The 19,753-nt window shown below is 40.7% G+C and overlaps 1 protein-coding gene across 3 annotated transcripts in view; it reads right to left on the reverse strand.

Annotated features, from left to right (window-relative positions):
- Nucleotides 1-10,655, reverse strand: part of LOC112228924 (zinc finger and BTB domain-containing protein 20) — a 48,644-nt gene extending 37,989 nt beyond the window's left edge. The window contains exons 1-4 of one of the 3 annotated variants that reach the window (XM_024394704.2): nt 10,408-10,655; nt 7,677-7,783; nt 6,248-6,398; nt 5,925-6,079 (exon numbers count right to left, since the gene is read on the reverse strand). The gene's annotated coding sequence lies outside the window, so the exon portion shown is untranslated. Of the gene's footprint in view, nt 1-5,924; nt 6,399-7,676; nt 7,784-10,407 lie in introns of all 3 variants that reach the window. The other 2 variants (XM_024394705.2, XM_024394703.2) reach the window with 2 other exon arrangements.
- Nucleotides 10,656-19,753: the final 9,098 nt, after the last annotated feature.

The following is a 19,753-nucleotide window of genomic DNA, read 5'->3' on the forward strand; positions in this document are numbered from 1 at the left end:
TTCAACAAAGTCTCCTGTTGGACTTTTGGTTCTTTTTTTTAAATAACTGCAATCTAAACATTGGAAAGGGAGTGGCAATCTATTCACACGGTTCATGACTATTAGAGGTAGGCCTATAAGCATACACTGTGTACCTTTGTGCTAAAACATAGCCCTGGTGAACCAGTCGGGTTTGCCATCTCAAGCATTACTTGAGTTATATGCATATTTCACAAGTCAGAAGTGACTGTCACTGGGCAAGAATGTTAACACTATCCAGTGATCTGTTCAGATAGCGTGCTCTCCAACTTGCGAGTCAGCTGCCAGAGTTTGGTCGTTTTCAAGCGTATCACTATTGTGAAGTTTGATAGTTTATCAAATAAACAATATAGCCTAGTGATCAATATCATTGTGGTTTGACACTGTAAATTCTTTTGGTAGTAAAATGTGTTAACAACTCTTCTTCATCTGATAATAGGGTAACTTAAGGTTACTTGCGTAACCCCAGTTCTCTGTAGTACAATCACTGTTAAGTGGGTTCTCTTAATTATTTGTTTTCGACATCTCATTTGTGAGATTCTCCTAAGTAGCTTGAAGAACCAATGCAACACAGTGTATTGGGAAAATATTCAGACCCCTTGACTTTTTCCACATTTTGTTATGTTACAGCCTTATTCTAAAATGGATGAAATTGTTTTCCCCCCTCGTCAATCTACACACAATACCCCATAATGACAAAGGAAAAAACGTTTTTTATACATTTTTACAATTTTCATTTTTCAGGTCTCTCCAGAGATGTTCGATTGGGTTCAAGTCCGGGCTCTGGCTGGGCATTCAGGCCAACGAGTTCAATCTTGGTTTCATCAGAGCAGAGAATTTAGTTTATCATAGTCTGAGAGTCTTTTAGGTGCAGGCTGTCATGTGCCTTTTACTGAGGAGTGGCTTCTGTCTGGCCACTCTACCATAAAGGCCTGATTGGTGGAGTGCTGCAGAGATGGTTGTCCTTCTGGAAGGTTCTCCCATCTCCACAGGGGAACTCTTGAGCTCTGTCAGAGTGACTATATGGTTCTTGGTCACCTCCCTGACCAAAGCCCTTCTCTACCGATTGCTCAGTTTGGACCAGCAGCCAGCTCTAGGAAGAGTCTTAGTGGTTCCAAACTGCTTCCATTTAAGAATGATAGAGACCACTGTGTTCTTGGGGACCTTCAACGCTGTAGAACTGTTTTGGTACTCTTCCCCAGATATGTGCCTCGACAGAATCCTGTCTCGGAGCTCTACGGAAAATTCCCTCCACTTCATGGCTTGGTTTTTGCTCTAACATTCACTGTCAACTGTGAATGTGTGTGCCTTTCCAAGTGTGTGCCTTTCCAAATCATGTCCAATCAATTGAATGTACCACAGGTGGACTCCAGTCAACTTGCAGAAACATCTCAAGGATGATCAATGGAAACAGGATGCAGCTGACATCAATTTTGAGTGTCATAGCAAAGAGTCTGAATACATATGTAAATAAGGTATTTCTGTTTTTAATTTTTTAAATAAATTTACAAACATTTCTAAAAGCCTGTTTTCACTTTGTAATTATGGGGTATTGTGTGCAGATTGAGGGGGAGAAAACGTGTATCCATTTTATAATTAGGCTGTAATGTAACAAAATGTGGAAAAAGTCAAGGGGTCTGAATACTTTCCGAATGTTTGTCTGTGAGAGAGTGGCGAATGAGTGAGACCCTCCCCTCATACTAAAGATCCTGCCCTTTGATCATTCTCAAGCATGCCAAACTTCCTCACATTCTTGCGAGTATGGGAATGTGGTAAGATTAGGGTTGCAAAGGGTCGGAAACTTTCCAGAAAACTTTTCCATGGGAAGTTAAGCCCGGGAATTTTTCTTAAATTCATTTTTAAAAAGTTAGCTTATAACAGTGATTTTTTGGGGGGGGGATACACATAAGGCAATTCTAGATCTTGTGGCATATTTTGGTTAAACTTTCCCCAATTCAATGGAATTGCAACCCTCTGCATGCACAGTGCATTCTTCCATCACATGTACAGCTGATTCTCAAGATATTGCACACTAATGAGATGCTATTGATCCCACACTACTACACTGTCTGAGCCAAGGACCACATGCTTTCTGGTAAGTTTTGATTACAATACTGGGTGGGGTGAATATATTTTATACGACATACATGATTTTTTGTTAACTAGTAAATAGTAGCCTACAGCAAAGTGTGTTAAAATAATTGCTAACTTGTTAGCAATTTCTGCTAGTTAGTTTTGGCTACCATATGGGTTTTAGCTTGCTTTAGCCTGCTAACTGAGGAGTGTTAATTCACCTGTTTCCATCCATGTTTCATTTTAAAACATATATCTTACAAAGGAGTTGTTTAATCTAACTGCTTAACTATTTATCTGTACATACATGGAATTGTACTTGGGTGCTTCTTACTCTTTACAGGAAAATGCCACGGGCACTATCTGAATTGTGTGGAGACATTTCACTGCAGCTAATGTAGATGGAAAAGCTGTGTACATTTGCAAATACTGTGCCAAATGTGAAGAATGCAACAAAGATGCGGAATCATCTGGCCAAGTGCATAAAGTTCCCTCAGCGCTCACAACAAGCAACCTCTGATAAAAGTCCCTCTACTTCTATTCGAGGGGAAAATGATGAGTCAGACACCTTATCAATAGCAACAGCTCATGGTCCTTCAGGAATCATACGTTTTTGTTGATTCAATGGAGGAACGTAGTCAGAGAAATGCTGAGGAATGTCTTGCTCGAGCTGTGTATGCAACTGGTTCACCTCTGATGCTCAAATGCAATGTGTATTGGAAGAGACTTCTGAATGTTCTTCACCCAGCATACAACCAGACATGCTTTATCTACTCATTTGCAAGATGCAGAGTTCAACAGAGTTCAAGTGAAGGTCAAGCAAATCATAGAGAAAGCAGACCCTATTGCAATCATCTCTGATGGGTGGTCGAATGTTCGTGGGCAAGAATAATTAACTAAATCATCTCCACACCTCAACCAGTATTCTACAAGCACAGACACAAGGGACAACAGACACACCGGTCTCTACATTGCAGATGAGCTGAAGGCAGTCATCAATGACCTTGGACCACAGAAGGTATTTGCACTGGTGACAGACAATGCTGCAAACATGAAGGTCTAAAGTGGAGGAGTCCTACCCTCACATCACACCCATTCGTTGCTGGGTGCATTGAATCTGCTCCTCAAGGACATCATGGCACTGAAAACAATGGATACACTCTACAAGAGAGCCAAGAAATGGTTAGGTATGTGAAGGGTCATCAAGTTATAGCAGAAATCTACCTCACCAAGCAAAGTGAGAAGAATAAGAGCACCACATTGAAGCTGCCAGCAACACCCATTGGGGGTGATGTTGTCATCATGTGTGACAGTCTCCTGGAGGGGAAGGAGTCTCTCCCAAGAAATGGCCATTTCACAGTCTGCCAATATGGACAGCCCCATCAAGAGGATCCTCCTGGATGATATATTTTGGGAGAGAGTGGTAAGCAGCCTGAAACTCCTGAAACCTATAGCAGTATCCATTGCATGTATTGAGGGAGACAATGCCATCCTGTCTGATATTCAGACTCTGCTTGCAGATGGTGGCCATCTGGGCAAATTTGAGGCTTTTTGAGCCTGACAATGAGCCATCCTCAACAAGGTTAGAAAGTGACAGTGAAGATGAGGCCTCAGAGTCTGATGTTCAAGAGGTGGACCTTGAGGAGGTCCAGGGAGAAGACATGGAAGCCTGAGAGGGAGACAGCCAAAGCTTTAGTTTCTAGACTATCTTTTTACAGATGTATGTTGAAAATGTTTTTGGGAAATGCGATGGATCATTGGGGATAATTCAATATTCCCTTTCTTCTGTTGTTCAGTGAAATCATCCCATGTGAAGAGTCAACTAATTTAATTAAAGTTCAATTCGTAACTAAATTGTGTTTTTTTTTATTTCTATTGGAAGGATTTAACCATTTGCAATTATGTCTACTTATGATAAGGTAAAAGGTTTATATTTCTGTCTCCATAAGATATGGTAAACATATCCAATGCAAAAAACGTCTACATTTAAATTGTATTAATTTGCATATATTACCATTAATTCCCATATATTCCCGTTAATTCCCATGTATTCCCGTTAATTCCCACAGAAAGACTCCACCTCTGAATATTCCCCAAAATGTGCAACCCTAAGTGAGATAATATCAAAGAACCGGGAATACGGTGCATTTTGTTACGTTACAGTCTTCTTTAAAAAAAATATTTAAAAAATGTTCTCATTAATGTATACACAATTCCACCATAATGACAAAGTGAAAACAGGTTTTTAGACATTTTTGCAAATGTATTAAATAAAAGCAATCCCTGCGGGTAGCCTAGTAGTTAGAGCGTTGGACTAGTAACTGAAAGATTGCAAGATCGAATCCCCGAGCTGACAAGGTAAAAATCTGTTGTTCTGCCCCTGAACAAGGCAGTTAACCCACTGTTCTGTCCCCACAGGAGGCCTTTTGCCTTCTGGTAGGCCTTCATTGAAAATAAGAATGTGTTCTTAACTGACTTGCCTAGTTAAATAAAGGTAAAATAAAAGAAGTAAAAAAATCTACATAAGTATTCAGACCCTTTGCTTTACAATTGAGCTCAGGTGCATCCTGTTTCCATTGATCATCCTTGAGATGTTTTTACAACTTGATTGGAGTCCACCTGTGGTAAATTCAATTGATTGGACATGATTTGGAAAGGCACAAACCTATCTCTAAGGTCCCACAGTTGACAGTGCATGTCAGAGCAGAAATCAAGCCATGAGGTCAAAGGAATTGTCCGTAGAGCTCAGGTGCATCCTGTTTCCACTGATTATCCTTGAGATGTTTCTACAATTTGATTGGAGTCCACCTGTGGTACATTCAATTGATTGGACATGATTTGGAAAGGCACAAACCTGTCTATATACTGTAAGGTCCCACAGTTGACCTTGCATGTCAGAGCAGAAACCAAGCCATGAGGTCAAAGGAATTGTAGAGCTCAGAGACGGGATTGTGTCAAGGCACAGACCTGGGGAAGGGTACCAAAATGGAATAAGTGGAATAAGTTTGGAACCACCAAGCCTATTCCTATAGCTGGCCGCCTGGCCAAACTGCGCAATCGGGGGAGAAGAGCCTTGGTCAAGGAGGTGAACAAGAACCCGATGGTACAGAAAAGTACAAAGTACAGAGAGATCCTTGATGAAAACCTGCTCCAGAGTGCTCAGGACCTTAGACTGGGACGAAGGTTCACCTTCCAACAGGACAACGACCCTAAGCACACAGCCAAGACAACGCAGGAGTGGTGTTTGTGACATGTCTCTGACTAGTCCTTGAGTGGCCCAGCCAGAGCCCGACTTGAACCCGATCCAACATCTCTGGAGAGACCTTAAAATAGCTGTGCAGCGATGCTCCTCATCCAACCTGACAGAGCTTGTGAGGATCAGCAGAAATGAATGGGAGAAACTCCCCAAATACAGGTGTGGGCTAGTAGCCTAGCTAGTTAACACAGTGCTGGTCGGTGAAGCTAATCATATAACAATGTGAACGTAGCTAGTGTTCACCAAGTGGGCAAGTAGCCTAACTAATTAGCACAAAGTTAGCCAAAGGAAGCTAGCGCTATGTTCGTCTTGCGACAGAGAAAAGCATGGCTTCTCGACTGATAAGCAGGACGGTCGATCTAGTCACAGCCGGTAGTGGGTTAAACTAAACAAGAGAGCGAACTAGTAATTCTACCATTGCAGGTATAAAACCTAGTCGGTAGGATAGCTAGCCTTGCGGTGAGAAAGCCAGGTTAGCTAAGCCTTGCAGCTAAGCTAGCCAAGTCTCCGTAGCTAGCCGTGTGACACTAGCTAGAACAGGAGATGAAGGAAGAAAAGCGGTGAAGCTAATTCTTACCCGAAGTAGAAAGTATCCTTTAAGGAAAGTCACCCAGGACAAAAGATGAGATCTGATAACCCTGTGCTTGTTGGTGCAACCTTGACTGCACACCGGTGAACAGTTAAGCAGGAAAACAGATCAAGTTGTGCTGAAGAAAACTAAGTAGAAGTCTTCTGTGAGGAAAAGAAGTGAGAATGATCAGAGGTCAGGCGAGTGGCTCTTTAATATCAGGGGAGGGGCTCCTTCATTCGCCACTCGACCTGTCTGTCTCCGGTTCTTCGAGTTACTTAGGAAATTCTGGTGAATGGGATGTCAAAACGAATAATTAAAAGAGAACCCACCTCTTAGCAGTGATTGTGGTACACTTAGCAATGGAAGGCGCACTGCACTCTACCCCTCCTCAACTTTCTTTCCATGGCCTCAATACCTCCTTGGCCTACTAGGCATATGTCCTTGGCAGTAGTCGATGAATGGTTTCTAATGCCTAGGTCGCTACAATACGCAAAGTAAGGTTGAAGTATGTTAAACAGCAAATACTAAAATATGAATTTCCAAATAATTACAACTCATATAAACAATCCACAAACTCATATGTAGCAGTGTGGCCACATTTCTGCATGTAGGCTCGGCCTTAAATGGATACTTTGAGATGTTGTCAATGATGAACTTGTGGATACCATTTTTATGTCTCTGTGTCCAGTATGAAGGAAGTTAGAGTTGTTTTTACGAACCAATGCTAACTAGCATTAGCATAATGACTGGACGTCTATGGGTATCTGCTAGCTCTAACTTCCTTCATACTGGACACAGAGCCATACAAATTGCATCAATGAGTTCATCTGACTCTGGGGAAGTAGATCCCTTTCAAAGCTGTAAGAGAAATCTGTTACACAATTTGGGCACAATAGCACTATTAAGCTTAAATCATGTTACATATATGCTCAGACAATTACTACTGAATATCTTATGCTTGCCCCCCCCATGTAGACTAGAGGACATGACATAGTAATGTGAACTCTTCATCACATTTTCAGGATATATTTCAGGGCTAAAAGGAGCTATTAGCAGCAGGACATCTTACAGCGTGCTCCTGAAAAGCCTTTAATGGGCTTTCAAAAAATGCACAATATTGTAATCTGTGCCCTAGATACCACACCAATATATGTTTCTGAGTATAGCCCAATGCTAAAATATCATTACATAATGTGTCGGGGAGCATTAGTTTGCCACTTACTGATTTATTCAGCAAATGAGAACAACACAGCTGTTGCTTAGCTAATTTACAGTTTTCTACATCTTCAGTTTAAAAGCTTGCTGTGTTGAAGAGAAAGGGAGGCCTTCTGTGGATGAATTCTGTGGAGAGGATGCATTTACAAATGTCTCAATATGTCAATATTTTAGTGACCATTTGCCAGAGAGCTGACAGCTGGGCTTGCTAACACTGTAGAACATACTACAGTATTTGCATAGGGGGCAGCTTTGATTGAACAGCAGGCCTAAGTTGGTTGGAAGCTGGAACTACAAAAACTGAGAGGCTGAAACCATTCTACTATGTGCTTGAGCAAAAGAGGACAGGAAGCAATATTAAAACGGCAAATACAATGTCTTCCTCTGGCTTTGTGATAGTTACAATTCTTTAAAAAATATATATCTAATCATTGCATGATTATGGAATTAGCCACACAAAGCAATCAGGTGAGAGCCGAAGGGTATACCATTACATTTTCATCAAACTTTTGTTCTGTGAGCACAAATAGGCACATGGCTTACCTTTCAATTTAAACTGGACACCTCCAAAACCTCCCCACCTTGCAATGACATCACAGATCACATTTGATGTCCTGGCAGTGTCTTCGTGAGCCAATCCAGACGTATCGCTATGGACAAAGTACTGAATCAATTATCATGAATCGAAACTTGACATTTTGCATTTAAAATATTTGTTTTGTGATTGCTCATATGAAGAGTTCTTGTAAGACATAGTTAACAAACAAACTCCTTCAACTCTGCTTGCCCCTCTGAATTGTAGCCTGAATAACCAGTGAGGTTTTTCTTCACTTTCACAACCTGAAAATGTGTTGTAATAGTTGTAAGTACTATGTAACGATGTGTATGTAGTTACACTATTATTGGGATTACAATGAAAATGTGACAATTATGGACAACTGGGCCTGTTTACTATGTGTTGTGGTTGAATTAATGAACTCTGTAAGAAAATTGGATTTAACTTGAAACCGAAGAGCAGAAAAGGCTGTGTTGGATGCCAAAATCGCTCTAAAGAGTAGGCCTAAATGTCCAACCAACAGGCTTGAATTGCAATACTTCATGTGTGATACTGCACTCATTACAATAATTATAATTTCATCCATCATAGCATAGGCCCACTCTCCATACAGCCTCAATCACTACAATGGTGGATGTGTTAAATGAAAACTTTCCATATCAAACCAGTGTACTTAACATAAAACTGCATATCTCAATCTCGTCATCAAAAGGGAAATGGATATCAAAAATGGGAGGGAACATACTTGTAGGCTATAAACTTCATAATGTGCATTTCAGTTATGAGTTTTATCTTAGCTCAAGATGTGTATTGAACAGTAAACGTAGGCTACTTGTCAACAGGCATTTGGGGGAAAAAAAGGATTATTCGATGCGTGTTTGCTATCCTACAGTTCAACACTATTCTTCATTATGTCTACAGCCTATGATTCACGAGATCATTTAGGATAAGATGCGCAACTCAACACACTCATGCCTGCAGCAGCCAGTGCACATGTGCTTAAAAACGTGCGGCTGGTTATCCATTACAACTCACAGTGCCAAGCAAGGTTTCTGTTGTGGAGTTACCGGTATATTCCAGCTATATATAGTAAGCCTATTCTATATAGGGCAGACATGCCTCCACAGTAGTCTATGACCATTAGAAGACTGTTATAGGGGGGTGAATGGGAAACAAGCTAAACCGAAAGTTATATTTTAAAATGTAATTATCCGAAAAGGACATTGTGAACCATCTCTGACTGATTCAATAAAGTTTGTTATTTACCCATAAATCTCTTCAACCTGCAACATTTGTACAATGTTTCATTCTAATAGACTATATAGGCTGTGGCTACTCCTAACCTTGTTGACCAAGTCTGGTGCTGACATCCAACATGCGGTGCAGAGGCAATAGTCTCAACAACTTTGAGAGATGGATAGGACGTTTTGCCCCACTGATCAACTGTCAAATCAACCGTCAATAAAATTGTTAAAACTAATGAAACATCTTGATGAGCCAATTCACTGCTTCAAGCACCCCTGTGCCGTCATTTATCAAACTAACCGGACAGTCTCCCATAGGACTATAGACCTATGCCTAATGATATCATATTTCTATATGATATTCTTCTAATTTCCTATACGGTCATCGTCAATATAGCTGGAATTACGCAACAAAGATCGTGACAATAAAAGAGGGCATTCATTTTGTAAAACATGGCACCAAAATCCAGAGCAGATGGACAGTTTTTATTCTATCGGTGAAACTAAAGCCGCAGTGTCTTTCATAGTTTTAGCCTAGGATATTGGCTGAATATGTAGGCTACCTTTCTGTGTCAGGCAGATGTTAATGTATAATTTAATTTGACAAACGTCTGACACCTTGCATCCTAATTTTAATTTAGGTACAGCATGTGCCAAACTAAAATATTTGAGGGGTTTATTGCAATTTTAGTTCTATTTCGCCCATTGTTCGGTCCAACAAGTGTTGACTTGGTAGGGGGCTGGACACATTTGGACATAGTCCGAGAAAACAGCCAACAGACGGAGATACAACATAGTGGTTTTAAATTGTATGCCTGCTCCTTTTCCTTCTCTCCCAAATGATTGACCCTTATATATCAGTTTATTCCGCTTTACGCACCACACCGCATGCACTAAACTCCAGATGTTCATTGTAAATTATCCTTATGTTGTCTAATTTGTTTTATACAGTCTTAACCATGGAGCCCCATTCATAATAACGTGACGGTCCGAAGTAGAACAGTCAACACAATTCATATCTCTGTCCAGAATAGGAAGGAGTAAAACTAAGGAAATAAGCATTGATGTTGAGAATAATGACAGATGGGCAACCTAGGACGTCATGAAAGTGAGCAGAGCGTCTTTTTTGTCGGGTGTAACGTAAACTGACTATTGTAAATCCATACTATCTGTAATCAATAGACCCCACAATATCATATATCATTCTGCATTTACGGTCTAATTCAATAAGGCTCTGGAATGCTGGAAGGAAATAAAGTTTTACTGATTCTGCTGTAAATCTGGTTGGGAAATCCAGAAATGGAGGCAATGGAACTAAGCGTAAAATTGTCTGTATGTTTTAAGATTCACTTACTTCACTTACTTAAGTTTAGTATATATCATATATAGGGAATAACTGTAATATATTCGTATAAATAGCCTAACATAGACCGTTTTAACACCAGCCCCTTCCCTCACTTTTCCTATTTCTTACCTGCTGTCCTAAGCTTTTTTTCCAATGGCGACAGCGATTCACAGCTTCCCCGGTTTTTCCCCGGCAAGGCTTCGAATTGTTTAATATTTTCCCTTACTTTATTTCATTTCTCACTTCCATCTTCTTTCATCTCATCAATAAACACACGCTGCAGCCTACCTTCATAAAGGACTTCAACGAGTTCAAGTGCGCCCTCCCATTTTTTAACTATACGTTGAATATTTTGGACAGGCACGCCTTTTCACTTACGATTGGAACAGAGCCTCTCTTGAGCGATGTAGGTTGGAACATAAATCGGTCAACGTGGTTTTGCCCCAATCATTGAGCCGTACACCCTCTCTACGGAGTGCAGTGGGCCGGTGAAACTGTCTCCATGGCATTGTGGCTCCGAAATAGTACATGTCCTCTTACGCAGACAGGGTTGTTTGATCCAATATGAACAACCGAAGACCGTAGTTTTAATGAAATTCCACTCTCTGTGTCTTGAAATGTTCATCCATGCAGAATGTACGTCTTCGCAGAATGTTATTTAAGGAAATCATTTTCATTCAAGTCATCAAGGGTTCATTTCCTCTTACACGCTTTTATTAAAAAAATACAAATATATATACATATATATATATATATATATATATATATATATATATATATATATATATATATATATATATATATATATATATATAATTATATAGGCCTATATTGGAATCATGACGCTTGGTTTATAATGTAAAGAGAATAACTCTAGTTTCAATATTCCATTGATCAAAAGGGCAGTCAATTGAAGAATTATGTCTATCATGTGTCTGTACTTTGCATTGGACAAAGTCGTTGTCAGTAACTGCTACCGATTGGTTTGCAGCTTCATATTGGATGACGTTGCTGCCTATCATTTTTAGTACCAACAAGCTAGATTGGCTGCCGTGTCTTTTACTTTCTACGCATTTCTATTTTCTCATTTATTTATTTTTTAACGTCCCTAGCTGACCTCAAGCCAAGATTTTAAAAAAATGCTGACGGTTTAGCTGGCCAATCAGATTGAGTAATGCAATATTAAATTGTTTTGTTCTCCAATGCGTTCACAGATATGTTCTGACTGGCATAAAATATAGCAATAGTGGATCTTTCAAGTCCCCACACCCCCCTCCGGCCTTCATGCCCCCTCCCTGTCTAGACAGTGACAGGTGTGTGTGTGCGAGCGCGCTTGTCTGATGTCTAGACTTGAATAATCAGCCTTAATTAAAGCTGAAGTTAATGTTTATTGTATATTCTGAACATCATGGGCTTTTCGTTACCGGCAACGCCATGAGATGTCGAACATATCTGCAGAACCCGAAGTAGGCTATCACGTTCTCTCTTGGAATGATGCTTATCAGGGGGTTCTGTTTCATGCATAATGCTCTGTTGTAGGATAATTAGGTGTGATTCGTAGCCTAAATAATACGCGTGCTTCGGCCTACTATGAAATTAGACTAAAAAATACAACATGACGTGAACCATTGAGCAAACGTAGTTCATTAACATTAAATACGCGTATTTCCTATTTTGCTTAGTCCCGCAAGACACATCTCATAACTACAATGTACTCAAACAATCGCCATTTCTCATGGTAAACTTTCATCCCGAATTGTAGATTTCCGGATTTTGTGAGACATGCATTTGGTTGATTATGAGCGCCATCTGGCGGATATATTTTTTTAAATGTAATTTCATTGCGGGTTAAAGGGAGGACACCCGCGGCGTGAGAAGGGGTAGCCACAGATAGAACAATGAGCCAAACATTTCACCAGATGTATACGTGTGAAGCATCGGGTTGGGCTTTTCCGCTCACCAACAAATATGGTGATGAGAGGAAGCTCAGTGGCCGGCAGTGGGAGAAGATAGAGCGAAATGGATTTTGGCCGAAATAATGCACATTTTCTAATCGAGTAAAAGTTTAATCTCAATACAGTTTTCTGTTCCCAAAACTACATTCCTATACGAACACGAGTGGACTACGTTTTGTAGATTTTACCCTTTGCCAAAGTTTTAAGAAATTGCGTTGTTCAGGAGTGCAATGCTGAATTGGGTTCATGCACAAGCGCACCTCACAGAGTAAATGTTCCCTAACGGAAATACACAAATCAATGATATAACTAGCCAATAGGATCTCGCTAGCTCCGTGCTTGCCCCCCTCCCTCTATTCTTGCTTGTTCTGCCCACTATGACTCATTTGTTCCCGTTGGAAACGACAGGCTGTGGTGTATCTTGGGTTAGTTATAAAAATCTTTGGACGCTGCATCCCAATATGGCAACTGGATTATGGGCGAGTGGGTGTGTCGAAAGGAAATTAGTGGGCGTGTGGAAAAAAGTGTGTGAGTCAAAAGTGCTCTGCTATAGGTTTGATGGTTTTCATTGATCAGTGTTTTTTTTCTTCAGTCTCTTACATTGACCTACCTTACCGTGAGAGTTTGGACTTTTTTTTAAGCCAGAGGATGAGTCTGAGTCGTATTTCACTGTTTGGTTTACACAAATAATTGTTCATTTTAAGTTATAAAACTGGCAATTGTTTATTTTTGATTAAAAGTATTGATGGCGGGTGTACTTAATGCGTTCTATGCGTGTGCAGCTGTCACCCTGATCTTGGATACTAGGTAGCTACTTCCCAAGGGCCGAACAGTAGTGCTTGTCAAGCAGAGCTAAGGGCACTGTGTCCCATTCTTGTTGCCGTTCATGCCCTCCCAATTGAGTAGTAGACGAAATATACAGTACCAGTCAAAAGTTTAGACACACCTACTCATTCAAGGGTTTTTATTTATTTTTTACATTGTAGAATAATAGGGAGGACATCAAAACTATGAAATAACACATATGGAATCATGTAGTAACCAGAAAAGTGTTAAACAAATCAGAATATATTTTACATTTTAGATTCTTCAAAGTAGCCACCCTTTGCCTTGATGACAGTTGTGCACACTCTTGGCATTCTCTCAACCAGCTTCATCTGGAATGCATTTCAATTAACAGGTGTGCCTTGTTAAAAAATAACAGCTCAAATAAGCAAAGAGAAATGACAATTCAACATTATTTTAAGACATGAAGGTCAGTCACTCGGTAACAACTTTGAAAGTTTCTTCAAGTGCAGTTGCAAAAACCATCAAGCGCTATGATGAAACTGGTTATCAGGAGGACCGCCGCAGGAAAGGAAGGCCCAGAGTTACCTCTGCTGCAGAGGATAAGTTCATTAGAGTTAACTGCACCTCAGATTGAAGCGCAATTAAATGCTTCACAGAGTTCAAGTAACAGACACATCTCAACCTCAACTGTTCAGAGGAGACTGTGTGAATCATGGTCTAATTGCCGCAAAGAAACCACTAATAAAGGACACCAATAAGAAGAAGAGACGTGCCTGGGCCAAAACACACAAACAATGGACATTAGACCGGTGGAAATCTGTCCTATGGTCCTATGAGTCCAAATGTGAGAATTTTGGTTCCAACCTCCGTGTCTTTGTGAGAGTAGGTGAACGGATTATCTCTGCATGTATGGTTCCCACCATGAAGCATGGAAGAGGAGGTGTGATGGTGCTTTGCTGGTGACACTGTCTGTGATTTATTTAGAACTCAAGGCACACTTAAACAGCATGGTTACCACAGCATTCAGCAGCGATACGCCATCTCATCTGGTTTTTGCTTAGTGGGACTATCATATGTTTTTCAACAGGACAAAGACCCAAAACCCACCTCTAGGCTGTGTAAGAGATATTTGACCAAGGAGTGATGGAGTGCTGCATCTGATGACCTGGCCTCCACAAACACCTGACCTCAACCCAATTGAGATGGTTTGGGATGAGTTGGAATGTGTAGGTGTGTCCAAACATTTGACTGGTACTGTATGCATCAAGGTGACATCTAGATGGTTATCAATATTAGTTATTTCTTGTGTAGGCAGCTGTCCTACTCAAAATAAAATCATGTGAGTGAAAAAATGCCACGTTAGTTACCGCCGGTGACAGGACTGTGATAGAGAGTAGGAAGCACTTCATGTCGACTTGTGCAGTCCAATCCGCCACGCAAAATAGTCTGGAGTGCCAACAGATTTGCCCAATTAGCTGATTCGCTTTCCATAAACCCACTCCTTTCGATACACCCACTCACTCTTACTCTGGTCGCCATGTTGGGCTGCAGCTACCCACACTTGCTCGGTGTCGCGAAGAGTGCAATTTGGGGAGTTCCTGCATGTGGACATTCCTGAATTTGGGAAGCCCTCTTTATACTTCTATTTGTAACTTTTTAAGTTAGGACAGGCGGGAGGCGGTGGCACACCAGTACAGTAGGTGGGGTTAATGCACAATAGCAAGCTAGCACATGCTCCCCCCTCCTTCCACCTGCTGTGCCAGCAGTAGTATAGGCTAACTAGCAAGCTAGCACATGACACGGTGTCGGAAAAAAACAAGCTAGTTAGCTAGCACATGGTGTCACCCCAACCTTCCGCCTACTGTGCTAGTGGGAGGCGGGGGTGACCAGTAGACAGTGTCCTTCACCCCCGCCTGTCGGGCACTGTTTTCCTGCAGTTCTGTTAACGAAGGTGAGGGCAGGTGTTCGGCAGGTAGGCTAATGAGAGAAGACAAAATTATAGACCCATTATTTTTTTCTTCCAGAACCTGTCACTTTCAAATGCATATCAACCACCAGTGGAAAAATAGGTTATGGACAATTTGCCAGACCATTTTACTCTTTCATTCCCCAGAGGTCATTGTTCGTGCCAATTGCATCACTGTAACCTATACACTTTTTGGAGTGTCATATGCAGTATTGCAAAATGGAAATTTAATAACTTCTCTGCTCAGATGGCAGATCCAGGAACAACAAAGTGCTTATAATCGATACTGCTGATCTGTCTTTTCGTTCTGTGCCATCCTACATGAACCCATCTGAGCGCTCTGTAAAATACATGGAAAGCCATAACTTTCTTCAGATCTTTCAGGTGAGAAAAATAAGCACCTTCTGAGGTGAAACAAAAGTTGGTGATCATGAAACATAGGCATGCAGTGATTGCAGTCTTTTTTTGTGATCTCTCTACAGGAGATTATTAAAAACCTGTTTTTTGACAGGCCAGAGGAGCCACTTCAGTTCATGTTTGAACAGGTTAGACTCCTTTATGTTTTTAGATATAGGCCTAGAGACCATACAGGTAGAATAACTAGGCCTATTGCATGTTTCGCCTAGCTTCTGGGCATCAAGGCCACAATACTGTCACAGTAATCTGAACCTTCTTGAGTCCTTTCATCACTATTTTTTACCCTGTGTGTATTAACACATAAAGTGCATTCGGAAAGTATTCAGACCCCTTGACTTATTCCACATTTTGTTACGTTACAGCCTTATTCAAAAATGTATTAAATTGTTTTTTTCCCTCATCCATCTACACACAATACCGCATAATGACAAAGCAAAAACTGTTTTTTAGAAAATGTATTAAAAATAAAAAACGTATATATCACATTTACGTAATTGTTCAGACCCTTAACTCAGTACTTTGTTGAAGCACCTTTGGCAGCGATTACAGGCTTGAATCTTCTTGGGTATGATGCTACAAGCTTGGCACACCTGTATTTGGGGAGTTTCTCCCATTCTTCTCAGCAGATCTTCTCAAGCTCTGTCATGTTGGATGGGGAGCATCGCTGCAATGCTATTTTCATGTCTCTCCAGTGATGTTTGATCTGGTTCAATTCAAGGCTCTGGCTGGGCCACTCAAGGACATTCATAGATTTGTCCCGAAGCCACTCCTGCATTGTCTTGGCTGTGTGCTTAGGGTCATTGTCCTGTTAGAAGGTGAACCTTCGCCCCAGTGTTAGGTCCTGAGCGCTCTGGAGCAAGTTTTCATCAAGGATCTCTCTGTAATTTGTTCCGTTTATCTTTCCCTCGATCCTGACTAGTCTCCCAGTCCTTGCTGCTGAAAAACATCCCCACAGAATGATGCTGCCAACCCCATGCTTCACTGTAGGGATGGTGCCAGGTTTCCTCCAGACATGACGCTTGGCATTCAGGCCAGAGAGTTCAGTTTTAGTTTCATCAGACCAGTGAATCTTGTTTCTCATGGTCTGAGAGTTTATAGGTGCAGGCTGTCATGTGCCTTTTAATGAGGAGTGGCTTCCATCTGGCCACTCTTCCATAAAGGCCTGAATGGTGGAGTGCGGCAGAGATGGTTATACTTCTGGAAGGAACTCTAGAGCACTGTCAGAATGACCATCGGGTTCTTGTTCACCTCCCTGACCACAGCCCTTTCCCCCCAATTGCTCAGTTTGGCCAGGCAGCTAGCTCTCAGAAGAGTATTGGTGGTTCCAAACTTCTTCCATTTAAGAATGATGGAGGCCACTGTGTTCTTCAGGACCTTCAATGCTGTAGCAATTTTTTGGTAATCTTCCCCAGATCTGAGCCTGTCTCTGAGCTCTACAGACAATTCCTTCAACCTCATGGCTTGGTTTTTGCTCTGACAAGCACTGTCAACTATATAGACAGGTGTGTGCCTTTCTAAACAGGGTCCAGTTGAATTTACCACAGGTGGACTCCAATCAAGTTGTAGAAACATCTCAAGGATGATCAATGGAAACAGGATACACCTGAGCTCAATTTCAAGTCTCATAGCAAAGGGTCTGAATTACTTGTGTAACTAAGGTATGTCTGGGATTCTTTTAAATACATTTTCCCAAATTTAAAAAAAAAAAAAACTGTTTTCACTTTGTCATTATGGGGTATTGTATGTGGATTGATGAGGAATAAAAATTATTTAATACATTTTAAAATAAGGCTGTTACGTAACAAAATGTGGAAAAAGTGAGGGATCTGAATACTTTCTGAATGCACTGTATATGCCTAATATTCTATTTTTTCCCCCCAGTTTCTTCCTCCGCGTTTCGTTAAAGAAAAGCTATCGGTGGTGGTAGGTGTGGTGAAGTTCTCGGAGTCCAAGGCTTGCACTGACGGTCAGGAGTCTGTGACAGTAGGAGTGAAGTTTTTGGAAAAGTGGACCCTTGCCTATTGTCTGATCCATTTGTGGATTCGGGGTGGGTGAAAACAGAGTTGGGTGCTGTGGAATCGGTGAGGGTAACCAGAAGTGGTCTTGTGATAATTGTTTGTTTCTCTGCTGGACAGAGGGAGAAGGCACTCTGCGTTAAACAAATAGGGACAAGACATGTGAATTGTTTTGCTCTCAAGAAAAGGGTGCCATTGAAAGGAGTGATTACTGGGGTACCAGTAAAAGTTGACCAACTGAAGGGAAGATTCCTGGTGTTTGTGATGCTCGTCGTTTGGTGCGACGCAGACAGGGCGGCGTTAGTGGTGAAACGGAAAAGTCATTGTTCTGTTGAGTTTTAGTGTTGATTCTTTGCCCGACAAAGTGATGTTAGGATATATAAGTTAACCTGTACGAGCCTTTGACCCGAATACATTACATTGTTACAGGTGTCAAGCTTATGGTTATTTGGCAGCAGTGTGTAGGAGGGAGGCTCCTAGGTGTGAGATGTGTGCAGAAGGGCATGAGACAAAGGAATGTGTACCATTGGGGAAAGTAGTGGTATGTGTTAATTGTAGGGGTGCCCATGGGGCTGGGGATCATAAATGTCCTGTGCGAGAGAGGGTGGTGTTCTTTTTTATTATTAGAAGTATTTGTGTGTGTGTGTGTGTGTGTGTGTGTGTGTGTGTGTGTTGTGTTAGATGATAGGGTATATGTTTATTAATTATTTCTGTCAAGCAAAATATAATGGAGTTGTACTCCAGTCTAGTAGGTGGCAGTAATGCAACATTTATTGGATGCCAACCGCCGTTAAACCTCATCGAAGAAGAAAAAAACAGTCGCCAGGCAGTATTGGTTCTGTTTTCATGTCCAAACACTTCTCTTGTTTTGTAAACGCTCCATGTTCGTTATTATTAAACTCACCATCTGCACCTGCTTCCTGACTCCCTGAATTTTCGTTATGTTGGGGTTCGTTCCTTGTTCCTTGTCAATCATTGGCTCATTGGTGAAATTAGCATTCAGACAATATCTTTAATTAAATAATTCAAAAACCTTTATTAATGCAATTGCAGACAGAAGTTGACAACAGGAACATAGCACACATGTTTCCGAGTAAGTTCTGCAAAAAAGAAAAGGGTCCTAGGTGTTTTATTATGCCTACAGTCATATATCTTAGTGATGTCACTGCCTACGTCACTACCTTCTACTCATGAGAACAAACCCATGCCTACACAGCTATATAAACAAGAGTTTCAGTGATATTTAAAAGCTCAGCAGTAAATGTCCACTCCCCAAGTTGATTTATAGTGGAATGTCTGACTAGTCTCTTATCACTTACACTCCCCTGCAGAATTCTGTCTCACAGTCACACATTTCTCAGACCGTTTCTTTATAAGAGGCAGAGACTAGAAAAAACTGGAACAATACTAAACCTTTATAATGAATATATATATATTGTTAATCTGTAGTCTAGGACCCTATAAATGTAAGGAGGGAGGGGTCTTATAACCCCTCCCCTTATATTAATACAACATAAGCATAGTCAATTATTATAATACATCAAACATTTGGAATAGCTACTATTATGACCCAAAGGTGAACCCGACAGTTCCACAGCCTGAATTCAAAACGGATAAAAAACATATCTCTCACACAATACCCCTTAATGACAAAGTGAAAACCTGTTTATTGAAAAAAAAAAATGAAAATGAAATACAGAAATATCTCATTTAAATAAGTATTCACGCCCCTGAGTCAATACATGTTAGAGTCACATTTGGCAGCAATTACAGCAGTGAGTTTTTCTGGGTAAGTCTCTAAGAGCTGGATGGTACAATATTTTCCCATTATTCTTTTGAAAAGTCTTCAAGCTCTATAAAATTGGTTGTTGATCATTGCTAGACAACCATTTTGAAGTTTGCATAGATTTTGAAGCAGATTTAAGTCAAAACTGTAACTCGTTCACTCAGGAACATTCACTGTCTTCTTGGTAACGAACTCCAGTGTAGATTTGGCCTTGTGTTTTAGGTTATTGCCCTGCTGAAAGGTGATTTCATCTCCCAGTGTTTGGTGGAAAGCAGACTGGACCAGGTTTTCCTCTAGGATTTTGCCTGCGGTTAGCTCCATTCTGTTTCTTTTTTATACTGAAAAACTCCTCAATCCTTAACGATTACAAGCATACCCATAACATGACTCAGTAATGTGTTGTATTGAATTTGCCCTAAACATAACACTTTGTATTCAGGACAAAAAGTGAATTGCTTAGCCACATTTTTTGCAGTATTACTTTAGGGCCTTGTTGCAAACAGGATGCATATTTTGAAATATTTTATTTTGACTCTGTCAATTAGGT

This window comes from Oncorhynchus tshawytscha, linkage group LG30 (genome assembly GCF_018296145.1).
Source record: "Oncorhynchus tshawytscha isolate Ot180627B linkage group LG30, Otsh_v2.0, whole genome shotgun sequence".
NCBI lineage: Eukaryota > Metazoa > Chordata > Actinopteri > Salmoniformes > Salmonidae > Oncorhynchus > Oncorhynchus tshawytscha.